This window comes from Artemia sp. Qi Xiang Cuo, chromosome 18, assembly GCF_049724085.1.
Source record: "Artemia sp. Qi Xiang Cuo chromosome 18, ASM4972408v1, whole genome shotgun sequence".
Lineage (NCBI taxonomy): Eukaryota > Metazoa > Arthropoda > Branchiopoda > Anostraca > Artemiidae > Artemia > Artemia sp. Qi Xiang Cuo.
This window is the reverse complement of record NC_142811.1, coordinates 54,035,424-54,055,185: the sequence shown is the minus strand read 5'-3', so window position 1 is coordinate 54,055,185 and position 19,762 is coordinate 54,035,424. Positions and strand designations below refer to the sequence as shown.

The 19,762-nt window shown below is 38.4% G+C and overlaps 1 protein-coding gene across 1 annotated transcript in view; it reads right to left on the bottom strand.

Moving 5' to 3' along the window:
• Nucleotides 1-19,762, bottom strand: part of LOC148941649 (26S proteasome non-ATPase regulatory subunit 1-like) — a 775,304-nt gene that overhangs the window by 387,087 nt on the left and 368,455 nt on the right. The gene's annotated exons all lie outside the window — the stretch shown is intronic.

Below are 19,762 nucleotides of genomic sequence, written 5' to 3'. Positions count from 1 at the left end.
AGAGTCCTGGTCAAGACATAACTTCCAGAATTTTAAACTGCGTTGAAGAAAATGGCTATCTGAAAATTTTGATTGGATGTGTTTGGGAAATGGTAGGCATGAGAGGGGGGTTAGTTATTCTCCAATCACTTTCGACTATCAAAAAGGAAACTAGCCCTCTCAATTTTCAATGGAATGAGCTCCTTTTAGAGTTTCTGCGATATAGCTATCTATAAAAACCTTACAAGCCCCCAGGCGATAGCTTACAACCCTTGCCCTGAGGGCTGTGGGTGGGTTGTCATCGTCAAAGACCTAATTCCCAAAACTTTCAACTACGTTGAACAAAATAGCAATCTAAAAATATTGATTGGATGTTTAGGGAAAAGATGGACGTGAGAGGCGGGGGGGGGGGTTAGTTGCCCTCAAGTCACTTTAGAATATTAAAAGGGCACTAGTCCTTTGAATTTCCAATTGAGTGAGCCCCTTTTAAAGTTTATATGACAAAGTCTTCAATAATAACCTTATATGCCCCCAGGGCATACATTATAACCCTTGCCCTGAAGACTGTGGGGGGAGTGTAATTTTCAGAACTTTCAACTACGTTGAAAAAATGGCTATCTAAAATTCTAATTAGATGTATTTGGCAAAATGGTGGTATTGGAAAGGGTGTTAGTTGCCTTCCAATAATTTTGACTATGAAAAAGAGCGCTAGCCATTTCAGTTTCCAATCGAATTAACCTTTTTTGAAGTTTTGACGACAACAAAATGGCTATCTAAAAATTTTTAGTGGATGTGTCTGGGGAAAAGGTGGGCGTGAGAGGGTGGTTAGTTGCCCTACAGTTACTTTTGACTATTAAAAAAGACACTAGCCTTTTGAATTTCCAATCGAATGAGCCCTTTTTCAAGTTTCTGCGACCAAGCTTTCAATAAAACCTAATATGCTCCAGGGTATAACTTACAACCTTAGCCCCGAGGGCTCTTTGAGGAGCATAATCCTCAAAGGTTTAATTTCCAGAACTTTCAACTACATTGAACAAAACAGCTATGTGAAAATTTTGATTGGATGTGTTTGGGGTAATGGCGGGCGTGAGAGGGGGACTAGTTACCCTCCAATCACTTCCGACTATCAAAAAAGGAACTAGCCCTCTCACTTTCCAATGAAATGTGCCCTTTTTTAAGTTTCTACGACAACGCTATATGTAAAAACCTTATATGCCCCCAGGACAAAACTTGCAACCTTTGCCCTGGGGGCTTTGGGGGGTTCGTCATCATTCAATACATAATTTCCAGAACTTTCAATTACGTTGAACAAAATGGCTATCTCTAAGCTTTGATTGAATGTGTTTGGGGAAGCAGTGGGCGTAAGAGGAGGTTTAGTTGCTCTCCATTGGCTTTTGACTATTAAAAAGAGCACCTCTTGTTTCAATTCCGAATCAAATGAGCCCTTTTGAAGTTTCTACGACACAACTTTCAATAAAATCCTTATATACCCTCAGGGCATAACTTACAACCCTTGCCCTGAGGGCTCTGAGGGGCTTATTATCCTCAAAGACCTAATTTCCGGAAATTTTAACTACGTCGACCAAAACTGATATCTTAAAATTTTGATTGGATGTGTTTGGAGAAATGGTGGGCGTGAGGGGGTGGGGGTTAGCTTCCCTTCAATCACTTTCGACTATTAAAAAGGGCACTAGTCCTTTCAATTTCAAATCGAATGAGCCCTTTTTGAAGTTTCTACAACATTGTTTTCTATAAAAACCTTATATACTCCGAAGGCTCAACTGTCAACCTTTGGCCTGAGGGCTGTGGGAGGGGGGGATGTCATCCTCAAAGACAAAATTTCCAGAACTTTCAACGGTACTTGTGCATTATATTTAAACCAGCGCTATACACGAAAGAAGTTAAGTTTGGTCAATGCTAATGAATTAAAATAAAATAAGATGAATATATAATAGTTTAGAAACAAGTGTGGGCTATATATTTGCACGTTAGGGGGGGGGGGGCGGGGAAAGCATAACCTATAATAAATACGTAGCCTAACCTACCCTAGGTAACTCCCCCCCTCCTAAACCCTAAAAAACAATCGTTTAAATATTCTAAACTCAATGAAAAAACCACGCTTTGCCATCAATTTATCTTGCAAATACCCGTTTGTCTGCTTTCATGTATGGTTTCCTTGTACAATGTATAACACTGGTTTAGTTATAATACACAAGTACCCTTTCACCTACGTTAAAAAAAATGAATATCTCAAAGTTTTGATTAATTTGTTTGGGGAAACGGTAGGCGTGAGAGGGGTTTAGTTGCCCTTCAATCATTTTCATTTATTAAAAAGAGCACTAGCCGTTTCAATTTTTAATCGAATGAGCCCTTTTTGAAGTCTCTACAACAACGCTTTCTATAAGGACCTTATATACCCTCAGGGCATAACTTACAACCCTTGCCCAAAGGGATGTGGGAGGGTTGTCTTCCTTAGACTTAATTTAAAAAACTTTCAACTACTTTAAACAAAATGGCTATCTGAAAATTTTGATTGGATGTATTTGGAGAAAAGGTGGACTTGAGAGGGGAGCTGTTTGCCCTCCAGTCATTTTCGACGATTAAAAAAGGCAATAGCCCTTTGAATTTCCAATCGAAAGAACCTTTGTTCAAGTTTCTACGATAAAGATTTAAATAAAAACCTTATATGCATCCCAGGGCATAACTTATAGCCCTTGCTCTGAAGACTGTGGGGGGAGCGTCTTGCTCAAAGATATAATTTCCAGTACTTTCAACTGCTTTGAACAAAATAGTTATCTCAATGTTTTGATTGGATGTGTTTATGGAAATGGTGGGCATGGAAGGGGTGTTAGTTGCTTTCCAATCACTGTCGAATATTAATAAGGGCAATAGCCATTTCAATTTCCAATTGAATGAACCCCTTTTGAAATTTTAACGACAACACTTTCTATAAAAATCTTATGTGCCATCAGAACATAACTTACCACTCTTGCCCTGAGGACAGTGGGGGGGGTGTGTCATCTTCAAAGAAGTTTTGAAGTTTTGACGACAACGCTTTCTACAAAAACCTTATATGTCCCCACGGCAAAACTTAAAACATTGCCCCAAGGGCTCCTGGGAGTTGTCATCCTGAAAGACCTAATTTTCAGAACTTTCAACTACGTTGAACAAAATGGGTATCTAAAAATTTTTAGTGGATGTGTCTGGGGAAAAGGTGGGCGTGAGAGGGTGGTTAGTTGCCCTCCAGTTACTTTTGAATATTAAAAAAGACACTAGCCTTTTGAATTTCCAATCGAATGAGCCCTTTTTCAAGTTTCTGCGACAAAGCTTTCAATAAAAACCTAATATGGTCCATGGCATAACTTACGACTTTAGCCCCGAGGGCTCTTTGAGGAGTGTAATCCTCAAAGGTTTAATTTCGAGAACTTTCAACTACATTGAACGAAATGGCTATGTGAAAATTTTAATTGGATGTGTTTGGGTTAATGGTGGGCGTGAGAGGGGGGGGGGGCTAGTTACCCTCCAATAACTTCCAACTATCAAAAAAGGAACTAGCCCTCTCAATTTCCAATGGAATGAGCCCTTTTTTAGGTTTCTACGACAACGCTATCTGTAAAAAAAACCTTATACGCCCCCAAGACATAACTTACAACCTTTGCCCTGGGGGCTTTGGGGGGTTTGTCATCATTCAATACGTAATTTCCAGAACTTTCAATTACGTTGAACAAAATGACTATCTCTAAGCTTTGATTGAATGTGTTTGGGGAAGCAGTGGGCATAAGAGGAGGTTTAGTTGCTCTCCATTCGCTTTTGACTATTAAAAAGGGCACCTTTCCTTTCAATTCCCAATCAAATGAGCCCTTTTTGAAGTTTCTACGACACAACTTTAAATAAAATCCTTATATACCCTCAGGGCATAACTTACAACCCTTGCCCTGAGGGCTCTGAGGGGCTTATTATCCTCAAAGACCTAATTTCCGGAAATTTTAACTACGTCGACCAAAACTGATATCTCAAAATTTTGATTGGATGTGTTTGGAGAAATGGTGGGCGGGAGGGGGGGGGGTTAGCTTCCCCTCAATCACTTTCGACTATTAAAAAGGGCACTAGCCCTTTCAATTTCAAATCGAATGAGCCCTTTCTGAAGTTTCTACAAAATTGCCTCTATAAAAACCTTATATACCCCTAGGGCTCAACTGTCAACCTTTGGCCTGAGGGCTGTGAGGGAGGGAACCCACCCTCAAAGACAAAATTTCCAAAACTTTCAACGGTACTTGTGCATTATATTTAAACCAGCGCTATACACGAAAGAAGTCAAGTTTGGTCAATGCTAATGAATTAAAATAAAATAAGATGAATATATAATAGTTTAGAAACAAGTTTGGACTATATATTTGCACATTAGGGGGGGGGGATGGGAGGGGGGTAAGCATAACCTATAATAAATTCATAGCCTAACCTACCCTAGGTACCTCCCCCCCCCCTCCAAACCCCCAAAAAACAATGGTTTAAATATTCTAAACTCAATGAAAAAACCACGCTTTGCCATCAATTTATCTAGCAAATACCCGTTTGTCTGCTTTCGTGTATGGTTTCCTTGTACAATATATAACGCTGGTTTAGTTATAATGCACAAGTACCCTTTCACCTACGTTAAAAAAAATGAATATCTCAAAGTTTTGATTTATGTGTTTGGGGAAACGGTAGGCGTGAGAGGGGTTTAGTTGCCCTTCAATCATTTTCATTTATTAAAAAGGGCACTAGCCATTTCAATTTTTAATCGAATGAGCCCTTTTTGAAGTCTCTACAACAACGCTTTCTATAAGAACCTTATATACCCTCAGGGCATAACTTACAACCCTTGCCCAGAGGGATGTGGGAGGGTTGTCTTCCTTAAAGACTTAATTTACAAAACTGTCAACTACTTTGAACAAAATGGCTATCTGAAAATTTTGATTGGATGTGTTTGGGGAAAAAGTGGACTTGAGAGGGGAGCTTTTTGCCCTCCAGTCATTTTCGACTATTAAAAAGGCACTAGCCCTTTGAATTTCCAACCGAAAGAGCCCTTGTTCAAGTTTCTACGACAAAGATTTAAAAAAAACCTTATATGCATCCCAGGGCATAACTTATAGCCCTTGCCCTGAAGACTGTGGGGGGAGTGTCTTGCTCAAAGATATAATTTCCAGTACTTTCAACTGCGTTGAACAAAATGGTTATCTCAAAGTTTTGATTGGATGTGTTTAGGGAAATGGTGGGCATGGAAGGGGTGTTAGTTGCTTTCTAATCACTGTCGAATATTAATAAGGGCAATAGCCATTTCAATTTCCAATTGAATGAACCCCTTTTGAAATTTTAACGACAACACTTTCTATAGAAATCTTATGCGCCATCACAACAAAACTTACCACCCTTGCCCTGAGGACAGTGGAGGGGGGGGGGGTTGTCGTCTTCAAAGACCAAAATTCCAGAACTTTCGACTGCGTTGAACAAAATAATTATCTCAAAATTTTGAGTGGATGTGTTTGGGGAAATGGTGAGCGTGAGAGGGAGGTTGGTTATACTCCAATCACTTTCGACTATTAAAAAGGGCACTAGCCCTTTGAAATTTCCAACCGAATGAGCCTTTTTTGAAGTTTCTACGACAAAACTTTCTATAAAAGCATTATATGCCCCTAGGCCATAACTTACAACCCTTGCCCTGAGGGTTCTAGAGGGATTGTCCTCCTCAAAAACATATTTTCTATCTGAAAATCAACTACGCTGAACGAAATGGCTATCTCAAAATTTTGATTGGATGTATTTGGGGAAATGGTGGGCGTAGAAGGGGTGTTAGATGGCTTGAAGAAGGGGTGTTAAATGTGATAAAATTTGTTCTTAAAAATGTGATATTTCTGTAAAGTACTTAAAAAGCATTTACAACCAGATAGCTTATATCTTTATGGGTATCATAAAACATATTTTAAATACGATAAATAAAGAAAAAAAACACAATTTTGATTATTTAGTTCATCTGTTATTTATTCGGAATATTGATGGGGAGTCCCCTTCCCCCACTCCACAATGCCGAACTCCAACACTGGATAAAACAAAAAATGGCATATCTTTTTCAATTACAAACATATGAGATATTTCGTGTTAGCTAGTCAAGGTCCCTTTTTAGTCATAATACCATAATAGCTGGCACAAAGCGCTTGAATTTACCATTAATAATTAATAAGTTCACTGAAAGCCAGACGGCAAAGAATTTAGTCTTAAAAATGTGATGTTTCTGTTAAGTACTCAAAAAATATTTAAAACCATATAGCCTATATCTGAACAGGTATCGTAAAACATATTTTAAATATGATGCATAAAGAAAAAAATCACACAATTTTGATATTTGTTCAGAATATTAATGGGAGCCCCCCTCCTCCACTCCAAAATACCAAACCTCAACTCTGGATAAAAGAAAAATTGCGCGTCTTTTTCAATTACAAACATATGAGATTTTTTTAAGCTAATCAAGAAGCCTTTTTAGTCAAAATACCTGACCAGCTGGCACAAAGCGCTTGAATTTGCCATTGATACATGCTAAGTTCATTGAAAGTCAGACGGCAGAGAATTTAGCCTTAAAAATGTGATATTTCTCTAATGTACTTAAAAAGCATTTTAAACCAGATTGCCCATATCTGAACGAGTATCATAAACCTTAGACCTTAGATCTATCTGTGCCTCCAGAGGCACCCAGGGCATCAAGAAGGAGCCGCCAATCTTCCCGCCGGTTTGCTGCTGCAAGTATGTCCTCCCGCTGAGGTTGGATTGATGTGTGCAGGTTACAGAGATCTGTCTGGTACATTCGACGCAGGGTATTTCTGGGTCTTCCCCTGCGGCGTGGACCCGATGGCTGCAAATGGAGTGCTGCATTTGGTAATTTGGTAGTCGGAGACTGTCCATACGTAGTACATGGCCAAGGTATCTCCATCGGCGGACTCTTATGATATGTGTCACAAGAGGCTGGCCAGTCTTGTCAGGGATGGATTGGTTTGTTATTCTCTGCTGCCAACGGATGTTGAGAATTCTTCTGAGACATGTGTTTTCGAAAGCAAGTATTCTTCGCTCTTGTTCCTGGTTCAGGTGCTAGGTTTCGGCAGCGTAAAGCAGCACTGGCATAACATTGCAATTGAAGAGTCGTAACTTTAGCCGTATAGAGAAGCTTTGGCACCGCCACACTTTCCGTAATCTATTGAAGGTCCCATTGGCTTGGCCGATTCTCGTGAGCACTTCTTTTGTGGTCGATCCGGTACTTTCTATTATGCTTCCCAAGTATTTGAAATGGACAACTTGCTCTATGTGTTGGTCTCTTTAAGTGATGCTCAGGGGTGAATCTGTGGTAGCCATGCATTTTGTTTTCTCATTATTTATTTTTAGGCCGACATGGCCGCCTCTCTCTCTCACTTTGTCAAGGAGTTCTTGGAGTCTTTGCTTACATGATTCTAGGACGGTGATGTCGTCAGCGAAGTCTACATCACTGAGGCGTGTTTCTGGATTCGGCTGGATTCCGTCTGTGCTTGAACTTCGCAGTATGTAATCAATAACAATTACGAAAAGTAGCGGTGACAAGACGCAAGCTTGCTTAACTCCTGACATAATGCAGAAGAAACGGGTTTGGCCATTTAGTATCTTTACACAGCACTCGCTATCTTCATAAAACACAACAATCAGTGAAACTATCTTTTAAGGGATTCCGTAATCCAGTAGGATCTTCCACAGACTTTTGCGGTCTACTGAGTCAAATGCCTTCTCAAAATCGATGAATATCATATAGATTTTGGAGCGCCATTCTCTGCTTTCTTCCGTCAGTAGCCGTAGGGTAAATATCAAGTCTGCACATGAACGGTTCGGTCTGAATCCATGTTGCTCGTCGCGAAGGTGTCTGTCGAGCTGTGAGCTGATTCTCTGCAGTAAAATGTGTGTCGGCAATTTGCTAGGTATGGAAAGCATGCAGATTCCTCCCCAGCTGCCTGGGAAGGACGTATGGCCTTTCTTAAAGATCCTCACAAGCGTGCTGCGTTTCCAATTCGAAGGTATTTTGGCGGTCGTCTAGATTACTGTGAACAACGCTGTCCAGAACTTGATGCAGGTCATAACAGTCGCTTTGATCATTTCCACGGATATCCTGTCTTTGCCAGGCAACTTCCCATTTTTCAGCTTCTTTGCTGATGCTATAATTTCAGTGGATGACGGCGGATCAGTTTTTTTCAGTTCAGTTCAATATGGGTTTTAATTCAAAAAAATAAATATAAAAATACACTTAACTTAGTTCCTTGTGCATTGATGCACGTTTGGGCCCGTAATAATTGCACACTCTAAATACAGCGTGGCCTCCTGTCCTCTTCAATTTCCACCTCGAACTACCATCAAATAACAATAAATTTAACACAACTTCTCCTCCACTCACACCCCTTTAAGTATCAAACTAAAATATGATAATTAATAATAATAACGAAAAATTCAAAACATAATAATAATAAAATAAATCCAGTAAAAAAATATTTAATCTTTTAGATATTTTTTCACATTCTTTTTAAAGGAGCCAAGAGACCTATATGACCTCAGCTCTTGCGGAAGTGCATTCCACTCTCTAGCACACGCAATTCTAGGAGAAAATTCCGACCTAGCTGTCGGTGTCGGGGGTATGTAAATATCTGATGAAAATCGTGTATTTAAACTATGGATTTGTGATGCTAGTGTGAATAAGCCTCTAAATGGTGATGGGAGTGTTCCTGAAAAATATTTAAAACAAAAAACGGTGCAAGATAGTCTGTAAAGTGATGCCATTGATAGTCTGTTCGGGGCTGGGCCTAAAATTTGAAGTGCTTTATTGTGAACTGAGTTTAGTCTCTGTAAATGTGTCTTGAAATTAGATTGCCAAACCGTAGAACAATATTGAATGTGAGGCTTTATAACAGCATTGTAAATCAGGATCAGTATTTTTTTAGGGAAATGGTGACTGAGTTTTCTCAAGGTTCCTTGAAAGCTTCGTCTTAACACTTGCTATGTGGTGTCTGAACGAGAGGTTTTCGTCAATTAAAACCGCTAGGTATTAAACGTGTCCTTTTTCTAGTCTTTTTATAAGTCGATGAAAGTTGTTTATGCTGATCACATCAGAAGCCAGTGAATCCAGGCGTGAAAAAAATAAAACAATCGATTTATCAATGTTGACTAGACGATATGCGTCCATCCACAATTACATTTCTTCAAGAATGTCTGGGAGCTTTCTTTTTAGATACTTGATTTTCCATCCGGAGCTTGCCATAAGTAAATCATCCGCAAATGCCGTTAGTTCGTCCTCGGCTTCTACCATAGACCCCGGCGTCGTTTGTGGGTGACATAGTTTGCAGCAATAAGGGCTACGACTTGCAGGAGTCAGTACTTGCTGAAAATCATTTACGTGAACAAGAAACAATACCGGTCCCAATTTAGAGCCCTGTGGCACCCCGCAGTTAACTACGACATTATTTCTATGGTGATTTCCTGTGTACATTTGATAATTTTTAAGGTAAGATTTAAACCAATCTAGGTCTTGGCCACGAACTCCAATATGATACAGCTTTCTTAGTAGTATTACATGGTGCATGCTGTCAAACGCTTTCTTAATATCTAGAAGCACAGCTGCAGGTAAAGCACCCAAATCTAGGATTTTGTTTACGAACAAACTTAGTGAAGTAAGGGCGTCTTCGATTGAATGGTCAGCCCTAAACCCCAATTGGCGGCTGTTAAAAAGCCTTTGGCCTCTAAATAGTGGTAAAGCTGATTTTTCATTGGCGCTTAAAAGAATTTCGAGAAAACTGATAAGATGGAGATTGGTCTATAATTTTCTGTGTCTGTATGACTTCCACCTTCATGAAGAGGTATTATCTTTGCCTTTTTTAACATTTCAGGAAAAACCCCTTTATCTAATGAAAGATTTCTAAGGTAAGTTAGCGGCTCAGCAATGGTCGTCACTACAGCTTTCAGTGCCTTTGTGTGGACCAGGTCGAAACCTGAAGCAGAAGAGCCCTTCAAATTTTTTACGAGTAATTCGAGCTCACCTGGTGTTACAGGACTCACTGCCATTGATTTCATACACTTCGGGCCAAGGTATTCTTTGTATGATTTAGATGGTATCCCGACGGAATTTGCTGTGGTATCGCCAATATTTGCGAAAAATGTACTCAGCGATGCGGCAGCCTGTGTAGGTTCTGTAATTTCTTCATCATTCACGACCAATTTCGCTGGTAATGTGGAAGACTTAGTGGTTGGCCGTAGAACCGAGTTGATAATTTGCCAAACTTTTCGACCATCCTTCCCGCTTTCCGTCAGTTTTTGCTGCAGATAGCCACGCTTTGCTCTTCGTAACACATTCCGAAGGACTTTCCTATATTGCTCATACTCCTCTAGCCGCGCTAAGCTCGGAAATCGTCTATACTCTCCCCAAAGGTGGTTTTTCTTATTCACACAGGCCAGAAGACCATCCGTCATCCAGGGGCTAATTGGCTGGTATTTTTGTCGTGTATTAGTTCTCGGGTTTCTCACGCAACATCTACTGTATGCATCCAAGAACGTCGAGTGAAATGACCCAAATGTTTCGTTTACATCTTGAACCTCCATTACGTTATCCCTGTTTGATTGCTCTAGTTCCTGTTTTAAATTCTTCAAGTTTTCCTCTGTTAAACATATAATCGGTAACATAGAGTTGATTCGGGACCTTATCTTAGCTGGTTCTGAAAGGGCGAGTGTTGCATGAATGGGGAAGTGGTCTGATGTGTCGCTGACGAGGACTGCCACCGACTCTAGGAGCAAGGAGCTGAATATGTTGTCGATAAGTGAATGCGTACTCTCAGTAATCTGTGTCGGAATAGTAACAGCAGGATATAGGCCTAAACCTGCCATATTATTTAGCAAATCTGCTGCTTCGGCCGTTAGCAGAATACTGAGGTTAATGCTGAAATCTCCCATGAGAATAACCTCATTTTTTTTTACACTGGGCTAGCTCCATAACTTGAGCCATATGTTCCATAAACTGAGACGTTGACCCTGACGTAGAACTATAAATTTCACCAACAATAAATTTTTTTTTTGGGGACAGCAATACTTCTAACAACAACGACTCGAAAATTCCTTCAGTATTTCGTGTAAGGTCTTGCCTAATTTGAAGCGTGTGTGTATCGCGGATATAAATTTCTATACCCACCCTTTTCATCTGTTTTTTTTTTGTGGAGAAAATGGCTAATGTAACCTGGAATATACAAAATGCTTTCGGATTGTTGTGTAATAAATGTTTCACATAGACCTATACAATCTGGTCTAAGCTCCCGACATGTCGACTCTAGATCAGAAAATGAGGAATACAGTCCTTGGCAATTCAAATGAAATACCGAAAGTTGAGAATCAGAAGACCTCCCAGTAATTAAATTAGAAATTACATATTTACTTTTAGGAAAATTTTTATCATCAAACAAATGGAAATCATTTTCTTGACCAATTTCTTGATCAAAAATAAGCTTGAGATTTAAATAAGACTCTTCTAAATTTTTTAATCTATCTATATCAAAATCTCTGATACCTCTCGGGGATGAAGCTGAAGAAAAAGTCATCACTTACCAATTGCAATCGGCGGTCCGTCGTGAAAATTCCAGAAGAGCAAGGAGTAAAAAACAATGAACATACCCAATTGAACTTCTTTATGGAACACTGAAAGGAAACAAAAATAAACTAGATACCTTGAATTTTGGGAACATGAAAAAAGAGAAAAGAAAATTGAACAAATATGAAACAAAAAAAGAAGAAAACAAAATTTTCGCTTTACATCCTTCACTGCCATACAGCTTAAAACAGAATTACTGTGCGTCTTCAACAATAATTCAAAAAACTTCTCACGATATCACGTACATAAAAATTAAACATCGGAGAAAAAAAAAAATGACAAAACTACTGGTCGGAAACAACCTCCTCTGGGTCGTTTTTGGCCAACAGTTTTAGCGGATCGAAACAGTCAACATCGTATTTAAACCACATCAGTGTGCTTTTTTACTTTTTTGTCTCCAGCCAGAGTTTCACGTTACGCTGGACAATATGAGTCTTACTGACCTTCTCTGCTCCCTTTGCATTTTTTAGCTTGTAACCGAGAGCCAATAATTCCTTTCTTCGCTTTCCTAATTCAGCAGGTAAGTCAGTTGACACGCTGTAGCCCGTTTTCTTTAGTTTACCACATTCTTTAAGAATCAATGAGTGATCATAATTCTTGAGCTGCACGAAAATAGGCTCAACTGTTTTTTTCCTACCACTCCGCAGACTAGGACCAACACCATCATCAGACGCGGTGGATTTTTTGACCCTATACGCAACACTTATACCTATTTGATCAGGATCTGCAATCCCGAGTTTTTTTCCGAAGAAATTTTTTACTGTATCACGAAGATTTTCAGATTCATTTGGCGTATCGATCCCGTGGAGCAGAATATTGTTTCTCCGTGTATGTAAATCCACTCGAAGTGCAGACGATTTCACCTTAATCAGTTCCAATTTTAACAGCTTATTTTCAGTCTTCAACACCTTATTTTCTTGTTGTAGCATCGAAATCGTAGCAGTTAACTCACCCATTCTCCGGTCAAAATGCTCTTTTGTTAGTGATGTAGCCATCTCTTATGTTTTCAACAATAATGCCGCACAATTTAAAAAATCCTTAAAAAGTCATGAAAGGAAACTTACTCGCAAGGGCCCGTAATTTTTAATATCCAGATATTACTTAGGGCCCACTTTTAGCAATCGCAATCAGTCAAAACTTATTATCCAAATTGTTTATCCAAGCAGCGTCCTTTGGGCAAGTGACGTAGCTAATCCAAATTCATTTCACACCCGGAGACCTTCACTGTCTGAATGCTAACAGGTAACTGATATCCGTGCTGATATCTAAGGAAAACAGTGTTGTTGCTGGGATCTCTGGGGGATCCTCTGGTGGAGGTCTATTCAAAAGCTTCTCGAAGTGACTGGCCCAAAATTCGTTTACGTCAGACTGCTGTGTTATCAGGATGCCCGAGGGGTCTGTTACTGGTCCATGTTGAATAGAAGATTTCTTTCCAATAATCTCATTAGTGATTTTATAGACGGTTCTTGAATCACCTCTCTCTGCCGCCTCTTCTGCCTGCGCTGCTTTTCGCTCCAGCAGGTTTCTCTGGTCTTTTCTGGCACTCTTCTTTACCTCTTTATCCGCGTATCTGTATTCATCGTTTCTGAGGATCTGTTGGTCGGGGGTTTGTCTTTGGATAAGTGATACTTTTACTTTTTTCCTTGTCTCAATGAGTTCCCATGTTTGGTCAGATAGCCACTGGTCTTTTGGGCTCTTGCGGTACCCAATGGTGGCTTTCGCGGCATTGTGAAAGCACAACTTTATGCTTTCCCAGTATTGATTGCTATCAGCATCATCTAGTAAAGACAAGGCTTCAAATCTATTCCGCATCTCTAGTTTAAAAGCTTGGTTGATTTCCCTCAACCTCAGTTTCTCCGAATCAAAGACTGGGTTTAAGGGAGCCTTATTTGCTTTTGTATTTCTTTTCAATTTGAGGCAGATTTTTGCTGCCATCAGATTATGATCTGAGCCAACGTCAGCTCCTCTACATCCCCTTATATCAAGTAGGCTTGATCTCCACTTTCTGCACCAAAGACAATGGTCAATCTGATTTCGGGTATTGCCATCGGGAGATATCCAAGAATATTTGTGTACATCCCGATGAGAAAATAGGGTACCTCCGATTACTAGGTCGTTAAGGAGCGCGAAGTCGATAAGTAGTTCTTCGTTTTCGTTTCACATAGTTTAAATACGATACATAAAGAAAAAGGCACACAATTTTGAGCATCATGAGCGTTTGATATTTATTCAGAATAATAATATGTAACTATACGTAAAGGGTCACGTACCCTTATGATAATTTAAGAATAATGTATATTTACTTACCATCAAGATTCTTTTAGAGTTCTCCATTGAAAAATGAAGAAATTTTACTGTAAAAGGGTTATTTTGAGTTTTTTTCGACTGATCGAAAATGAGCAATTCAATCTTTATTAATAATGAAAAAACATGATTACATGCCCCCCCCCCAGGTGAAAACCAGTATTTTTACAGAGACCATCTTTGAATATGTGACATGACGAAGTCGAGTTTTGGCTATTGAATCTAAAAAAAACATGTTCTAGTAATAGATGAATGACCGTGGTGAGCAATATGCCGGTTAAACTGCACATATATTCATGCCTCAGGCATAGGATCAGTATCTTATACATACTTACTACTCCTGGTATCTTTCTAGGCTCCAGCTACTTTTGATGTCTGGTGTTAGCCAAGCTAGTTTTTAACAGCCAAAGCAAATGGTGCGTAAGACCAACGTAGGTAATTCATTGATATCGTTACAGGCAGGGGTTTTTCTCTCGATTTTAATTAGTAAGGGTCGTTGTTGCAAACGTAATCGTCCTGCCAAGAAACTTAAAAGGGTCTTCAGCTGCTAATATGGATGTTGCATTACCCAAGTTACAATATATAATACTCTGTGACTCATTGTCATACAGTTTTAGCCGAGCAGTAGAAGCTGGCACAGAGCGCTTGAATTTGCCATTGATAATTGCTAAGTTCGCTGAAAGCTAGACGGCAGAGAATTTAGTCTTAAAAATGTAATATTTCTGTAAAATACTTAAAAAGCATTTTAAACCAGATAGCCTATATCTGAACGGGTATCAAAAATGTATTTTAAATACGATACATAAAGAAAAAACACACAATTTGGAGCATAATAAATGTTTCACATTTATTCAGAATATTAATATGTAACTAAAAGAAAAGGGTCTGTTTTTTATGATAATTCGAGAATAATGTATATTTACTTACCATCAAGATTCTTTTAGAGTTCTCACTTGGAAAATGAATAAATTTGACTAGAAAAGGGTTATTTCAAGTTGTTTTCATTTCAACTGACCCAGAAAGAGTAATTCCATCTTTATTTATAGTACAAAACCATGATTATATGCCCTCCAGATGATAACCAGTATTTTTACAAAAAGACTGTCTTTGAATATATGATGTGACGGAAGTCAAATTTTGGCTATTTGACCTTGAAAAAACACGTTCTAGTAATAGATGAATGACCGTGGTACACAATATACCGGTTAAACTTCACATATATTTATACCTCAGGCGTAGGATCAGTACCTCTTACATGCTTATTACTCCTGGTATCATTCTAAGCTCCAGCTACTTTCGATGTCTGGTGTTGGCCGCACCAGTTTTTAACAGCCAAAGCGAACAGAACGTACAACAAGCGTAGGTAATTAATTGATATCGTTACAGTCAGGGGATTCTCTCTTAATTTTCAGTAGTAAGGATAGTTGTTGCAAACGTAATCGTCCTGCCGAGAAACTTAAGAACCCTTTCAGGTCTTCAGCTGCTAATACGGAAGTTGAATCACCCAAGTTACAATATATAATACTCAGAGACTCATTGTCACACAGCTTTAGCCGAGCAGTAGAAGCTAAACAAGATAATGAAAGGAAACTTGAAATTGTAATAGGGATAAATTTTGGGACGTACTCACTGTGTTGCCCGGTTGGGCTAAGTCCCGCCAATTGGGCAATAAAAGTTTTATTTTGGTTGGACAAGTGACTAACCCACGAGGTGGGTTTTTGGGCTATAATGTTTCAAATCTCGCTATTTTTGGGCTAGAAATTTAATTCACTGGACCCCCCCCCCCAGGAAAAAAATCATGTTTGTTATATCTATTTGATCATTTACCTTCTTTGGAATCTTGAACAACAATACAGTCTTAATGTGTCTAGGACTGTGTACCGTGGATAATATATACTTAAAATATGAAAAAATTTATTTCGTCTAAATACACTTCCAATGTAAATTAAACTCCCCTAATTGAGTTTAAAATCCCGTTTCGAACTCTCGCCTAAATTAATAGACAAAGACAGAAAAAAAGAAGTTATTTATAAGCCACATATCCTTTAAAAATTACCAAGTAAAGGATGATTAGTTTCAAGTACCAGCTTGAGGAATTTCAAGAATACTCTGTTGTACTGTGTAAAACTTTTGTTCGACAAACCAAAAGAGTCTTGAACATTCCCAGACGCTATTGACAGATATAAAAGGCAAAAAACTGCAGTTTTTTTGCAAGTACCAAACTAGTGAGAAGGATTGGAATTTCGCTGAAGTATTTTGGAAACCATAGTGGGACATTGTTTAAAACTTAGTTTAGAAGTTTAGAAGTACTCTTAGGAATGCGTAAATTGAATGATCAAAATATCACGGAAAAAAATATTGGGTAGGCAGCCAGCATAATGAACCTAGTTTGTCAGCATAATGATAAAGTAGCAGGCCCTCCGACAGGAGCTGGGCCAATCCTGAAATAGTGATTATTGCTCAGAGTCAGAACCTATGTTATAAGGTAGTGAAAAAGTATTCTCGAGTCATTATTATATATGGCTATTATTAAGAAGTATTCTGACTATGATTATTCTTGTTGCGAGATATACCATTTTACATTATTGAAGTACGTTGCTGTACAACTAAATACACAAGTCTAATAAATCTATTACTTTTCTATTTGTGTTGTATTATTTATATGTCTGTATCTAGTACCGCAGCGTAGATAACTAGTTCAATTGCCTCCATTGGAAACGTTCCCAAGGAATCTAAAAAATCCACGAAGTACGCCTACGTTCCTGGATCTATGGCTCCACGGCCTAGTTAATCACCTCACAAGGAAATTCAAGTTTATTATTGAACCTATCATATTTTCTTTCATTAGAAATATCGCGGTCGTAGACTCGAAGGAAACAGGCGAACTAGTTAGGCTACAAACTTCTTAATTTAAATTTAAACTATTCAATAGATAAAGACTTATAAAAGAAAAGTGTCTAAGCCTATAACCGCTAAGCTATAGTAGGGAAACCCTTTTTAAATATCTCATAGGAGATAATAGCATTCCCCAAATAGGTTAAGTGAAAAAGATTTATAACAAGGTGTAATTCTGCGAAGAAAATAATTATTTAAAACACAAAAATAGCAGAAGAATTAAGTGCAATATTACTTGCGCAAAAATTGGTCGCTAAAAATGTAGAGATCACAAAATCCAGTTCACAATACGATGGGCAAACAGATGTCAACAAATTGAATATCCAGTTTGCCCAATTTGTATAGTTAACAAAAACAGACCTAAATATTTTAGTAAGTATTATTCTTCTAATATTAAGATGTCAGGGTTTAAAAATCATAAAAAAAAATTTAAATACTGATTGCGACGACGATATGTTTAAAATAAATACAACAGAAACCTTGTTAACGGCATTCAAAGATCGAGTCTTTTAAAGTAGTTAAACAAATAAATGAAAAAACGTACTATTTTTCTTCGAAAACACTCATAAGATACAAGAATATCTATACAAAAGACGACTCTCAGTAGAAGCGAAATTCGGAAAAGGTTCAGGAGACTTGTATGAAAAAATCATACTACGTACCTTTTTGCACGGACTTCCCCCAAAATTATATAGAATGGTAATATCCAAAAACATCTAAACATTGGATCTTGCAGTTCAGGAGGTAGGGTGAAAGATCGAAATTGACACGATTGTAGCAAATCACAGCAAAACAAAAATAAATAGCTTAGGCGGATCAAACGCAAACCTAACCTTCAAGGGTGATCATGTGTCAACCCAATTTCTTTTCAAGGGGATAATTCCCCAGTGCCACAAAAAAGTAGAATGCAAAAACCCACTAGGCAGAAAACAGAACGTTTTCAGCCCGTTAAACCAATCAATTATGGAAATAACACTGAAATAATAAAATGGTATAATTGTAATCACCCCCGGCATATCGCGAGAGTGCCGTTATGCTTCCAGTCGCACACCCAGAAAAGCAAACGGCAATACACAATATTATAGCAATCATTTGTTCGAGAGAACAAATCTTAGTGCCAGTGGCGCACAAGGGTACACCCAGGACGCAATATTCCCACAATACCCTCAAATCCACCCACCAGCACCTCACAATGTGCACCGACAGAACTCGTATAACCCTCCCCCTAATAGACGAAATAATTATCGGCCGAAGGGAAACGTAATTTTTTCAAACCGACGGCTAATAGTTGATTGGCCGACGGGAAACGCAAATTTTTCAAGCTAACGGCATTTGCAGTCAGCACCAGCAGCCAGCACTGACGCAAGAAATCCAAACTACCGTAATAATACATGGCGAAGGCAGACAAATATGAATCACTTAGATATGCCTATGGGATCTCACGTGTCTGAATCTCTAATGTAGACGCCAACATATAAAATTAATTCACAGGGAAACGTGTCAGGCCTCTCAGAAGAATAAATTGGACCCATAAGGGGCCCAGAATATTTATAGGTCCAAACTAATGGTATTACCTTCTCGTAGTGATAGTAATAATAAGTTACCTATATTTAATGATTTTTGTGTGGCTAATGTTTACTTTAAGGCCCTAATTGACTCTGGTGCAACGGTTAACATCATAAACTCATACGTATTTAATAAGTTGCCTCCGCATATTAAATGACGGAAAAATGTTAATTATCCAAATTTAACTAGTGTGACAGGGCATAAATTGGACGCAAGAGGTTCAATTCGACTGGACGTAAGAAGGGATAATAGATTTTTTCTGACAAATTTTATGATATGCAATAACTTCCCATATGAAGTCACCATAGGCGCAAATATTGTAAGGTCGAAAAAGGTATTATTAGATGTAGCAAACGAAAGGCTTGCGTACCCGGCTAAAACTCCTTCCCCCACTCTAAGAAATCATAACAGAGGTTACAGGGAGAATGTAACAATAAATAAAATTACCGGCGATATAATGTCACAATCTTTTGAACTTCGTGTCTTGCTACAAAGAGGACGTGGCATAACAAGCAATTCACTTTCTCATTCCGAGGGATATCGGAGAAGTGAAGTAAATTTAGATAATAAGTGGATTGAAACTGCGAAAATAAAAATAGCGGATATGTGACAATATAGGTCGAACGAAATCAAGGAAATAGTGGAATCATGGAAAAAAGTAGTGAACCCCAATGCGGTTGAGGCGCAGCCAAGGTTATTGACGGATGGCGCCAGTCTAAATTCAATAGACAAAGAAAATAAAGAAAAATATTATGGATTCGCGATACGGAAAACAAAAGTCCTTCCCAAAAAATGCAAATAATTTAAATATCACACATGATTGAACCAGTAGACAGCAAATCCAATATACGGCTTGCGATTCCATCGAATGAAATTCCTAACAATGTGTTGTGCGAAGAACAGATTATATCTTACGACAAAGGAGAAGGTTTTATTTGGGTAGCTAATAACCATGAAAATGACACAATTACGATTAAAAAGGAACATGTTTAGTTCAAATCAAAGTTATATCGGAGAATGATCTAGATAGGTGGGAAAATTAAAAAAGAAACCTAATTAACAGTATTGAAACAACAAATAACCACAAATACCCCCTCACTAAATCGCAATTTTTGAACAAATTTAATATGAATCATATTACCGACTGGGAAATTAAAAGAAAATTATGCGAATTCATATCTAATTTTAAAGATGTATTTTCCGCCTTTGAAGATGACATCGGACTTATACCATTTTATGAAGATTCAAATATAAACGACCTGTAACCCCGTAGCGAAACAGCCATACCGTAGACTGTATAAGCATAAAGAGTGGTTAAAAAATAAAATTCATGAACTAGAAAAAAAAAATAGA